Below are 12,781 nucleotides of genomic sequence, written 5' to 3'. Positions count from 1 at the left end.
GAAGACAAACTCTTTCGGTTATACCAGGTAAATTGCTCTCATCGACTCCTAAGAGAGTAAGCTGATTATACAAGACCTGAGCAAGATCAGGCCAGACATCAGTCTAGCACGGAAAGGTAGCTTCATTAGCCCTCACGCTTTCTGAGGAGCTATTGATAGTTGATAATTACTGGAGAGAGAGAACCTGTTTTCTTTACAGTTCCAGCCCCTAGGAGGTTGTCTATGTTCTCACCAAGGTCAGTATTGGGGTGGATGGGGGTGGGGGAGAGGTTGGTATGCATCTAGGAAGAGAGAGTGAATATGACCAAACACATTGTATGCATTTATGAAAGTCTCAAAGAACTAGCAGAAACATTATACTAAAAAAAGAAGAAAACAATGCCAGATGTACCAACTCACGCTTTTAATCCTAGCCCTCAGGAGACAGAGACAGGCAGATGAGTTTTAACTCAGTGTGTTCTACGCAGCAAGTTCCAAGCCAGTCAGGGCTATGGAGCGAGACCTTGTCCCAAAAGGCCGATAAATAAATAATTATAGAGATGGAAACAATTATTTGGGTTAGTAAGAGTGAACAATAGTAGTAAGGCTCTTGCCCAAGTTAGAGAGGGATTAGATGCTGTGGGGCTGGTGTTGAGGGTGTGAACACAGCAAGAGACACCACAGCTGGAAATATCATAAAAGAGATCGAAGAACAGGCTGGTGTCATTTCGTCCCCAGAGTGCCTTAGGAGTGCATTGTTGAGCGATTTTGTTGTACAAACATGGGACATCCCTTGATCATGCCTAGGTTGTGTGTTGAAGACATTGATGCACGTCTGGCCAGATGTTGTCATGTGCCATTTGACCTGGAAAACCGGAGAGAAAGCAGATGGTTGATGTGTGAAGTTCTACGAAACTCTGAGTTGATGTCATGAGAAAATGTCAACCAGCTATATCTAAGAGTTAAAATGGAAATGCCAAGGCTCCACCCAATGGGTTTGGGTTACTAGAATTATGGTAAAATGCTCGAAGTAGAATTTGGCTGGCAGGGGTTGGGGATTTAGCTCAGTGGTAGAGCGCTTGCCTAGCAAGCGCAAGGCCCTGGGTTTGGTCCCCAGCTCTGAAAAAAAGAAAAAAGAAAAAAAAAAAAAGAATTTGGCTGGCAAAAAGATCATCGCTTTAAAATTTCTAATTAATAGTTGTCTTAGTTAGGGTTTTACTGCTGTGAACAGACACCATGACCAAGGCAACTCTTACAAGGACAACATTTAACTGGGGCTGGCTTACAGTTTCAGAGATTCAGTCCATTATCATCAAGGTGGGAGCATGGCAGCATCCAGGCAGGCACGGTAAAGGAGAAGCTGAGAGTTCTACATCTTCATCTGGAGGCTGCTAGCAGAATACTGACTTCCTGGCAGCTAGGATGAGGGTCTTATGACCAAGTCCCCAGTGACACGCCTACTCCAACAATGCCACACCTCCCAATAGTGCCACTCCCTGGGTCAACCATATACAAACCATTACAATAGTTTTTTTTTTTAAGTTACATTTTAATAAATTTATTTTGTGTGCATGCACACATATGTTAGTGTGTATGCTGTGGGGATTAGAGGACAACTTTCAGGATTTGGTTCTCTCTTTCTACCTTGGTAGCGAGTACTTTTACCCGCTGAGACAATCCCCCTACTCAATAGCTTTTCCTTTTTTGAGACAGGGTCTTACTTAATTCCAGCTAGCTCAGGCTAGTCTGGAATTCAGTATATAACGCAGGCTGGCCTTGAACTTGTGGTCATTAGTGATGGGAGGACAGGCGTGTGCTGGCAAGCCTGGAGAAAACACTGTTTTGACCCTTCCACGGCACCAGGCCTACAGTCAACACCACAGTTGCTGTCTCCACACTTGTTCTATTGACCAGCACTGCCCACAGCTGGGCTGCCTCTCTAGCTCCCAGCCATCACTCAACCAGAAGTTCCCAGCTGTCAAGGAACTTTTTTTTTTTGACGAAACACTGCCCTGAGGACTAGTGTGAAGACGCAAGTGGAAAGGCCACTCAAAACTTGTGACATGAGTCTAGTCCCCAGAGCTCATTGCAAAGGAGGAGAAACTGACTCCACAAAGTTGTCCTCTGACCTCCACATTTGAACTGTGGCATGTGTGCACATATCCTCCATGTCCAGCCTCACACACATGGCTTGCGCGCACACTAATTTTCTTTTTAAAAAAACCTTTTTTTATTGATTGCTTGTGAATTTCACATCATGCACCCCAATTCCACTCATGTCCCCCCCTTTCTTATCTGCTCTCTGTACTTGTCCATCTTTAGCTGTAAATGTTCCTTGCACCGAGTCACTGGTCTGGTTCCAGGCCTCCGGCTTCTGCTACATCATCAATACTGGATCCTCACAGGGACGCCTCTCTGACAACCTTTTGTTGTCCTGTGTCATGGAGATCCTGCAGCTTTGGATCTGAGGACTGGTCCCTTCATGGACTCCAGCAGCTCATAGGTGGGGTAGATATTGGGGTGGGCCAACTCAGAGCCCTAGATCTGGGCGCCACTAGAGCAAGCTCACAAGCACTGCTGGGCTAGCTCACCACAGCTTGCAAGGGCTGGTTGGTCCCCACAGTCCTACCACTAGGGGCCAGCTCTACCGTTTTGCCCAGCAGGGACCTGCTCTCTCAAATGCTGCAACCAATAAGGGGCGGGGCCAGCTCTATCCAGCCTTTGGAGATTAATACGATCCCAGGTGGCAGCCCAGCCCAGGGACTAAGGTCTACATGGCCTTTGGTGGCAATTTGGGTCATGGACATTGATACAGATACCTGCTGCTGCATGGTCACAGACCCAGACATGGCTCTCAGCAGCAGCACAAGCCAAAACTCACCACGGCCTCAGGTGACCTCACAAGCTACTCACAGATGGTGTTCCTCTCTACCCCCAAGTCTCCAGATCTGCCTCTCTTCACGGTGCTCAAACGGTTCCTCTTCTCTTCCTCTCCTATCTCTCCACCCCATATTTGCATATCGCAGTGGCTCAAGCCACAGGCCACACGGTGGGCAGAGTCTCTGGGTGTCTTCAAACGTTTGTCCAACCCTAAGATTGCAGAGGAAATAAATACATGGCCAAAGTTAAACACAGCACAGAAAGACTGTAATCCAACATAGAGTTGTCTAGTCTCACGGTTGAACCACCATTACAGTAAACCAGAGAGACGAGCAGATAGGCTATCGACGAGACGTAAACACAGCAGGACATGTTGATAGGCTCTGGTCACCACTCTGGTCCTGCTCTTCTTCCTAGGATGGAGCTCTTGGGAGTTTCAGTGACTTACACAGTGGTTGGTTTTCTCAAAGGAAGAAGACATAGGCTCTTGCATTTATCACTGGCTCTATGGATGAACAGTGTAACTCACCATTTCCCAAGGAGCACGAACAGCAATGGCCTTCCTGTCCTCCAGTTCTGCCTCTCTTCACCGTGCACCAATGGCCTCTCGCCTTCTGCCTTTATTTGCTTGCTTCTTTCTCTTTCTTCACTCCACCACCTACTTACTCATTTCCTCAGGACCCAGCACAGTGAGGGTGCAAACCATATTGTTTGCCAAACCACCCTCATTATTTTTAAAAGAATAAAAATAAAAAGAGGGATTTAGCCCAATTGTGGAGTGCTGTTCAACAGCTCCATGACTTGTGCTGGATGCCCAGTAATATACATATCAGACATGATGCCAAACGCCTGTCAGCCTAATATTTAGGAGGAGAATCACCAAATTTAAGGTCCCTCAGGCCACACAGTTAGGTTGGAGTCAGCCTGGGCTGTCTGAGACCCTATCTCAAAACCACAAACGAACGAACAAAGCAACAGAAAAGGAAAACGGCCCCAGCACAGGACAGCTGTGTAGAAAGCAAGGCCTACAGGCAACTCTGGCCAGAACAACTCCCTTAAGCTCTTGACCATGTTGATAGAGGAACCCCCACCCAAGCTATCATAGGCCCGGGAAGATGGCAGGTAACAAGGGTCGCCACCGAGTCTGATGACCTGGGCATCATCCCTGGACTCCACATGGCAGAAGAAAAGAATAAACGTCTGCGACACGTCCTCGGACTCCCAAAGCACACAACGCTCTGCCCCCAAATCAATCAATCAATCAATCAATCAATCATCAATCAATCCCAGATTTGAGGGAGCAGGGCAGGATTCCCTGAAGGCTGCCTAGGAGAGCTAACTCCACCCTGACTGTTCATCTCTGAGGACTGGATGCTGAGGACTGGAAACCCCTTTTCAGATGGGTGAGCCTGAGCTGCCTAGACTGCAGATGATTATCTTCAAACTGTCTCTATGCCATCTGCATACAAAACGGCGTGACCTCCAGGGCCACGTTGGTTCACAATGGCCACGGCGACAACCGGACAAAAAGAACCATCAAAAGGTCGAAAGGAGGGCAGTGCCCAGATTCCTGGAAAAGTTGTGCCCATTCCCAGAAAACACACACGCATTCCTCCCCTGCATTACCCTCAGCCTGCCTCTCATTTCTTTCGCCCCACTATGGCCATCAAGCCTTGGGCTGCTGAGAAGCTGTTTTCCACATTTATTGCCTCCTTTATTCTGTTCTTGGCCAAGAATGAAAAGTTTCCTTCACTACTTGATGGCGCTTGATCTTGTTTCTTCCCCCCTCACAATTCTGAGAGGGACAAAGAACCCAGTTTCGGGGCCAAAAGTAGCAACGCACAGGCAGGGTAAGGCACAGGAGAGGTGGGATGCCGCCTGTTTGCCTGTGGCAGGAGAAGCCTTCTTCCCTGGGGTCTTAGGGGTCTTGCAGACCCCAGCAAAGCCATCTCTAGCACTGGGGGCTAGATAGCTTGGGAAGAGTCTTTGTTTAGAGTCTTTGTTTCCTGCTGTGGGGATGGAGAAGAGTTACAGCCACCTTCCAGGGATGTGTCCTGAGGTCTAGAGTGAGTGTGTGTGTGTGTGTGTGTGTGTGTGTGTGTGTGTGTGTGTGTGTGTGTCTTACGCTCAGTGTGAGCAACCCAACAGTACTCTACAAGAACCTACCCCAATTCTCTGTTCCCTACAGAACATCATGGAAATGCCCAGTCCTAAGCCTGTTTATCTTGGAACCCAGAAGGCTAGAAGTCCCTCCTCAGTGGATTAGCCCTTCTGTTGCATGGAAAGATGGCTGTTGGAGTGAAACCTTTAAACTTTGGTATGATCCCTTCCGTGTTTGCTTCAAGACACTCTTCTTAGCTTTATGACATTTGACAGTTGCTGTGGCAAACAGGAAGAAGCAAAATGAAGTTGTCACATCAAGACAAGACATGACTCTTGCCCCAGAGACAATAGGAGAGGGTTATTATGAGGAGCCAAATATGATTGACCACCACCCCAGATCACAGGTTCAAGCTGCCGTGAATGACACCCTGGGAGGGGTTAGTGGAACTTTAACAGTCACAGAAGGAAACAAACAGAACGCAGATCAATTCATTTACAGAGTACTCTGTTGGACATCAGGTAGGCAGCTCACAGCTAAGCCTGCGACCATTGCTATAGGTTCCAGACTGTCTGGTGACATTCTCAGTTCCGGAGTCTGTAGATCAGGTGATTTCTAGGAATGCATTCTGAAAATGTCACCAGAGAGTCAAGAGGATGCTGCTGGAAAACTGCTATGGACTAATGATAGCCCAGAAGAATTTTATCTATTTACCACATTTCAACTCTCTGTAACTGCAGAACCTCAGTCACTCACAGCTGAATTCCCTGCACAGATGTCAGCTTTTCATGGTACTTCAGTTCACAGAGCCAGAAGAGGCTGTGCGGGGATCAATGCTGTTCCCTGCAGAGCACCCCTTCTAGTTGTTGTTTAGAAAAAGTCTCACCAGGGGCTGGGGATTTAGCTCAGTGGTAGAGCGCTTACCTAGGAAGCGCAAGGCCCTGGGTTCGGTCCCCAGCTCCGGAAAAAAAAAAAAAAAAAAAAAAAAAAGAACCAAAACCTAGAAAAAGTCTCACCATCCAGCTCAGACTGGCCTCCTACTCAAGATAATCCTCCCAAGGCTGGCCTCAGAACTCTGTGTTCTCATTTTTCTGTGGTCTATAACCTCCCAGGCCCCGAGGACGGAGATGTTGGTTAGTGACTTCCTCTCCCACTGTGCTCTTGGCCCCTTGTGCTGCTCAGTGGTGTGACTGGTTACACAATTCTGAGAGGGGAAAAAGGACCAAGGTTCAACCTGATCACAGAGGAGTAAAGAGTCTAGAACAAAGTAGAAACTGGCAATGATTATAAGGAAAAAGGAGGGCTCCGAACATGGTTTACCTGACAAAGAACCTCCACGTCCAATCCACAGCACCACACTCACGTGGTGGGCACAGACCTATAATGCCAAAGGCTGGGTGGTAGAGGCGGGATGATAAGAAGTTCAAGGTCAAGGCCACGCTTATAGTGTGAGTCCCTGGTGGTAGGGGTGTTTGATAAAAGAAAGAGTATCCCAGGTAACCCAGGCTGGCCTTGAGCTTGCTAAGTACCCAAGGCTGACCTTGACCCTCCTGATCCTCCTGCCTGTATCTCCCAAGGGCACCACCATGCCCAATGTGCTGTGTCTATTTCTAAGACCATTCGAGTCCTCTATCACGAGCAACTGCACCATGTGGGTGGGAACCCTGTCCCTGTAGGATATGGTGGCTGAAGACCTCAGGGCCTCCTCTCATATCTGTCATAAATGAAGAGAGATGTTCATGTAATAGCTGTATCCAAAGCCTTAATGCAAGAACATACAACGTCGGTAATTTCCGTTGGCTCTCTGAGAGACAGAGAATTACACCCACTTAGAGATAAGTAGTTAAGTAATAATTTCCCCCTGAGGTTGCACACTGTGTAATTACAGGGCCGGAATATGAGCCCAGGCTAATTTCAGGCTGAGACTAGAATCTAATTTTACTGCCCTGAAGAATTTCTTCGGGGCACACTAATTCTTGAGAAGGCCCAGCCTACTCACATTTTGTATTTGTGCTTTTTAAATATCGTGCACTTAATTTAAGAATTAAATAATACATTTGTGCAAAATCACAATCCAGAATTGCATTCCCTCTACTCAAGTGGATTGAATTTTCCTACTGGGCCTTTCTTGAAAGGTCAGGAGAAGCAACGTTTAAAACAGAATGGAATGCAACTTTTTAGGTTTGCTTGGGTAGGTAAGATTTTTATGTCAACTGCTGGAATTCTTTGGCCCTAAAGAACCCGAGAGCTTTTTTTTTTTTTTTTTTTTCTCAATGAATTCTAAGAACATAAAAATGCCTGGTTTTCTCTCTGTGTCTGCCTTTTAAAATTAGAAATATGGAAGTACAGAGGTAGGATTTAATATCATTAGAAAACAAAGGACTTGCAAGTCATAGATTGGTTTAGAAAAAAAAAAACAGTGGTTTTTTTTTTTTTGTTTTTTTGTTTTTTTTTTTTTTGTTTTTTTGGTTCTTTTTTTTCCCGGAGCTGGGGACCGAACCCAGGGCCTTGCGCTTCCTAGGTAAGCGCTCTACCACTGAGCTAAATCCCCAGCCCCGACAGTGGTGTTTTGAAGAGCATTTTTTAGGGGGGAGCAAGGGGAAAAGGCGCTGACAGGCAGCTCATTCCTTCCAGTATGATTTACTGTCTGGCTGGAAGGAAAGCAATTGTTTGAGGCACGTGCTCTCTCTCTCTCTCTCTCTCTCTCTCTCTCTCTCTCTCTCTCTCTCTCTCTCTCTCTTTCTCTCTCTGCATAGTTGTATTTTTCCACAGTACTGGTCCATTCATAAACAATGCCATCAATGTTCTTGCCCTTTGACTCACCAAGTCCTGCAGGCTTCATAGTAGATTTTTTTATTCTAATGTGTTGTTTTCAGACAAAGTCCCCCTCTGGAGCTCAACTTGGCCTGGAATCCCAGATAGCTCAGGCTGGCCTTAAATACAGAGCAGTCCTTCTGCCTCAAACTTTTAGGTGTGATTGCAGGCATGAGCAACTATGCCTGGGTTTTTATTCCAGTCTTAATTGGTGACAAGTCTCAGGTCACACATCACATGTTATAGCGTGGACTGTGGCTACACTGCTTTGGGCTCCCAGTGGGTCAAACTCCTCCAGACACCTGCCCAGCAGCTCCCTGAATCCTAGAATGAAACACACACACACACACACACACACACACACACACACACACACACACACACACACATACACACATACACACATATACATGCGCACACACACTAGCTTATTTTTAATATTCTGTCCAGCTCAATGGCTGGGCAGTTCTAATCCTCTGCCTGCTACCCCAGGACCAATCAGGTAAGTGTCTAGTGGACGCTCACCTGAATTCTTTTTTTTTTTTTTTTTTGGTTCTTTTTTTTGGAGCTGGGGACCGAACCCAGGGCCTTGTGCTTCCTAGGTAAGCGCTCTACCACTGAGCTAAATCCCCAGCCCGCTCACCTGAATTCTTATGTGGCTCATTGGCTCTCTTTCTTGCTTCTCGAAATCTGATCCATCTCCCACTTCATCATGACGATCCTCCCTCTTCTCCTCATCTCTGCCCTAGCCCATGCAAATCTAAACGTCCTGCCCCATCTCCCTTTGCCCAACCATTGGCTGTTGGCTCTTTATTGATCAATCAAAGACTGATTGGGGACAAGGGCCTTCAGCCTTTGGACACACAGAATCCCAATTATATCCAAGCATTAGAACCAATCCCCAACACACGTCACACAATTAAATGTAGGTTCCAGAATGCTGACAGAGTTAAAGGGGCTGAAAGACTCAAAGGTGCCATATTGGAAGCAAGGCGGGAGTGCTAAGGGAACTAAAATCACAGCAAAGCAAGTCATAGAGCATTTCTGCCATGAGGACCCCAAATCATGGAGCAGGTTGGGGACTGATTGACTTCCAGGCTCAGTGGATCCAGACAAATGGCAAATGTGTGGATGTAGCAGTCAAACTAAGGTAAAGCCTTGGTAACAAACAGAGTCTGTCCCTGAGGATCCTGTGGTGCTTGCACCAATGGCCCAAGGATGGCTGATGGGTGCTCTGGTACCTTGTTTTATAGGATCAAGAAGGGCTGCGCAAGCTCGTGCATAAGCTCGTAAGCTCACAGTCTGTCTTGATCCGATGTGGATTTCCTGCACCTCTGTGTTCCTGTGCTCCAGGTTTCATTGACAAGTTCATGGCTGATAATATTTGTAAAAAAAAAAAAAAAAAAAAAAGGAATTATTCCTCAGTCTGTCCTCAAGATGGCTCCCATCTGTGTGCCTCCATCTGTTCTGGGCAGAGAGCCCTTGTTTAGTAGTACAAATGACCTGTGGAGTCACTCTGCTTCAGAGTTTGCACTCACAATGGAGCAAAGTGATGTCATATAAAGTGGAGTCACCCAGACCAAGGCCCAGCCTGGAAGCTGTTCTGTGCAATCTGTTACAGAGTACAGGGCACAGCTTTCCCAATCCACCCCCTGATTCCTGAGAGCAGGAGTCTGGTGGGTCACGTGGAGAAGATCAACATTGTTCTTTTTACAAGACGCTTTACAGTTTAAGTAAGCAGGATGCACACTGAGTGTGAGGAATAAGAACAGTATTCAGTGCATTTGCTTCTGTCTGGCTTGCTTTTGAAAGGTCTTACGATGCAGCCCTGGCTAACCTGGATCTTGCTATCTAGAACCAGGCTGGTTTTGAACTCACAGAGATCCATCTACCTGTCTCTCTTAAGTGTTGGATTACAGGCATGCACCACCATGGCTGGCCTGATTTTTTTTTTTTTCAGATGGAATCAAATTTTACTCTTCAGGTTATATCAAATAGTCTCTCTTCTAAAATTGAGGTGGTTTCCTATAACCTAGGCTGGCCTCAAGCTCACAAGGTACCAGAGGATGATGTTGAGCATCTAACCCTCCCGCCTCCTTCTGAGATAACAGGAGTATAGCACCATGTCGGGTATCTAATTGAAGACTTTACATTGGCTTTACATAGTCTCTTAGTTAGAGTCTTATTACTGTGAATAGACATCATGATCAACATAATTCTTATAAAGGGCAACATTTAATTGGGGCTGGATTACAGCATCAGAGGTTCAATCTATTACCATCATGGCAGAAAACATGGCAGCATGTAAGTGGACATGGTGCTGAAGGAGCCAAGAGTACCTATATCTTGATCTGAAGACAACCAGGCAACTATATCTTCCATAGGCAGTCAGGAGGAGGTTCTGATTTCACACTGAGTGGAGCTTGAGTTTGGAGACCCCAAAGCCCACCTACACAGTGACACACTTCCTCCCAACACGGCCACACCTATTCCAACAAGGCCACACCTCCTAATACTGCCACTCCCTATGGCCAAGCATTCAGACACACATTCTATGTGGGGTCAAACCTATGCAAACCACCACACACGCATACTGAGCTCCTCCTGGTTTGTTTCAATGACAATGTCTGTGTGTCATTCCACTGGAGTTTTGGGATTCTCCCTGGCCACACTTCAGACAAGGCTTTATGAGACAATGGCTGAATAAGATGCCAATAAGGTCTTTTCATTAGTTATGACATTGTATCTTGGTCACTGTTCTATTGTTGAGCAGTGACACCATGACCACAAACACTCTTATAAGAGAAGGTATTTAGTTTAGGGTTTCAGAAGTTTAGTCCATTAACTTCGTGGTGAGAAGCATGGTGGCACACAGACATGGTGTTGGAGAAGGAGCTGAGAGTTCTATATCTGGATCTGTAGGCAGCGGAAGTGAGATTCTGGGCTTGACTTGGGCTTCTGAAACCTGAAAAACTAACCCCAGTGACACATTTCTTCAAACAAGACTACACCTCTGAATCTTTTCAAATAGTGCCACTCCCTGGTGACCAAACATTTAAATATATGAGCCAATAGGGGGTCATTCCTATTAAACATCACATTCTACTCCCTGGTGCCCATAGCTTTATAACCATATCATAACACAAGACTGCATTTTGTCCAACTTCGAAAGTCCCCTTAGTCTATAGCAGTCTCAACACTGTTTAGAAGTTCAAAGTTTCTTCTAAGGCTCAAGGCAATCTCCTAACTCTAACTTCTGTACTATCAAAGTCAAAAAGCTGATCCTATACTTTCCACATACAATGGCACAGGATATACATTACCATTCCAAAAGGGAGGAAAGGGAGCATCGTGAAGAAATACTGGACTGAAGCAAGACTGAAAACTCTCAGCTCTTTCTTCAGAACCGTGTTGGCCTGCGTGCTGCTGTATGGCCCACCATGATAATGGACTAACCCTCTGAAACTGTAAGCTGAGCATACTCCAAATTCTGCATTTCCATGTCCAATGTTAAAGTATTCTTCAGATTTCTAACTCCTTTCAGGTTTGTTGACTACAACACAACTTCTGTCTCTTGGGCTGGTTCCACTCCCCCATGCAGCTCTCCTTAGCAGCTATCTTACAATCCTGGCATCTCTAACGTCATGGTATCTCCAATGAAATACAGTCTTCATTTTCTCAGCTTCACCCAATGGCCACTCTTGGTCTCCATGCAGGGACTCCCCTGACACATGCCTGCCTCAGTAGCTTTCCTTAGGGGAGATTCTACAACTCTAAAACCAGAGCCATGTGGCTGAAGCTGCCAATTTCTGGTGCTTGATGAGGCTGAAACATAGCCCCCTTATTCAAATGCATCTTCAGCTTTTTGTTTTCAATGTTTTCCTTGATTGCTTCAGGTTTTCTTTAATTCCTTTCCACAAGTTGGAAGCTTAGCTGGGTGGGATCTTGCTAAGGTCACCACTCTATTTAGCATCAGGCTTTTCTTTATATCTCCTTGAGCACTTGACTTAGCTCTTAGCTCTTAGTGCCCCCTTTCTCTTCAAACTGTGCATTCTGTATTTCTCCCTGCCCCACTTACTTGTTTTTGTTGTAGACCTGCAGAAGTGACCACTAGTAACCAGGTGACACAGTCAACACTAGGCTATCTTGAAAGCTCCTCTGCCAGGACCATTAATCTAAAACTCCTTAATTTAGCCTCAGGCAGACTTTTTGGACAAGGGCAAAAACTAGCCACATTCTTTGCCAAAATATCATAAAACCTGTCTCTAGGCCACTTACTAATATCCTTCCTCTCTGAAACTTGATAATTGTGGGCCCCACAGTCCAAATTGCCCTCAGCACTGTCTTCCGTGCTCCTACTAGGATGTCCTATTAAACCTCGCTTAATTCATTCAACTGCTTTCCTAATCCAAAGTCTGAAAGTCCACACTTTACCAACAAGCAGCATGGTCAGGCTGTCACAGCAATACCCCACTTCCTGGTACCAACTTCTGTCTTAGTCACTGTTCTACTGCTGTGAAGAGATGCCATGACCACGGCAACTCTTACAAAGGAACACATTTTATTGGCGTTAGTTATGGTTTCAGAGATTTAGTGCATTATCCTCATAGCAGGAAGCATGGTGGCACACAGGCAAACATGGAGCTAGAGAAGGAGCTGAGAGTTCTACACCTGCATCTGGAGGCAGCAGGAAGCGATTCTGGATTTGGTTTTCTGAAACCTCAAATAAAACCCACCCCACTGACACGGTTCCTTCACCCAGGCCACACTTCTCAATCTTTTCAAATAGTGTCACTCTCTGGTAACCAAGCATTCAAATCCATGAGCCTAAGAGGAACACTCTCGATCAAATCACCACAACATACATCAGGTTTGAGCATTCTGAGTACATGACGATCAAAGCACTGTGCCCTGAGGTAAGATTGCAATGTTGTGTCACAGTGTTAGACTTATGATGTGGGAGTCGTTCTCATTAGTGACTTTCCTAATGCTATTAAGAGACACTAT

The 12,781-nt window shown here is 46.0% G+C and overlaps 1 long non-coding RNA gene across 4 annotated transcripts in view; it reads right to left on the bottom strand.

Annotated features, from left to right (window-relative positions):
- Positions 1-388: 388 nt before the first annotated feature.
- The window catches only part of LOC120101530 (uncharacterized), a 31,433-nt gene continuing 19,040 nt past the window's right edge, over positions 389-12,781 (bottom strand). Inside the window, exons 3-5 of one of the 4 annotated variants that reach the window (XR_015684268.1) lie at positions 9,016-9,148; positions 2,893-3,069; positions 389-844 (exon numbers count right to left, since the gene is read on the bottom strand). This is a non-coding gene — a long non-coding RNA (uncharacterized LOC120101530). Of the gene's footprint in view, positions 845-2,892; positions 3,070-3,307; positions 3,903-9,015; positions 9,149-12,781 lie in introns of those variants that run through there. The other 3 variants (XR_015684266.1, XR_015684269.1, XR_015684267.1) reach the window with 3 other exon arrangements.

Source organism: Rattus norvegicus, chromosome 3, assembly GCF_021556685.1.
Source record: "Rattus norvegicus strain SHRSP/BbbUtx chromosome 3, alternate assembly SHRSP_T2T, whole genome shotgun sequence".
Lineage (NCBI taxonomy): Eukaryota > Metazoa > Chordata > Mammalia > Rodentia > Muridae > Rattus > Rattus norvegicus.
Note: the sequence above shows the minus strand (reverse complement) of the source record. Positions and strands in the feature narration are given on the sequence as shown.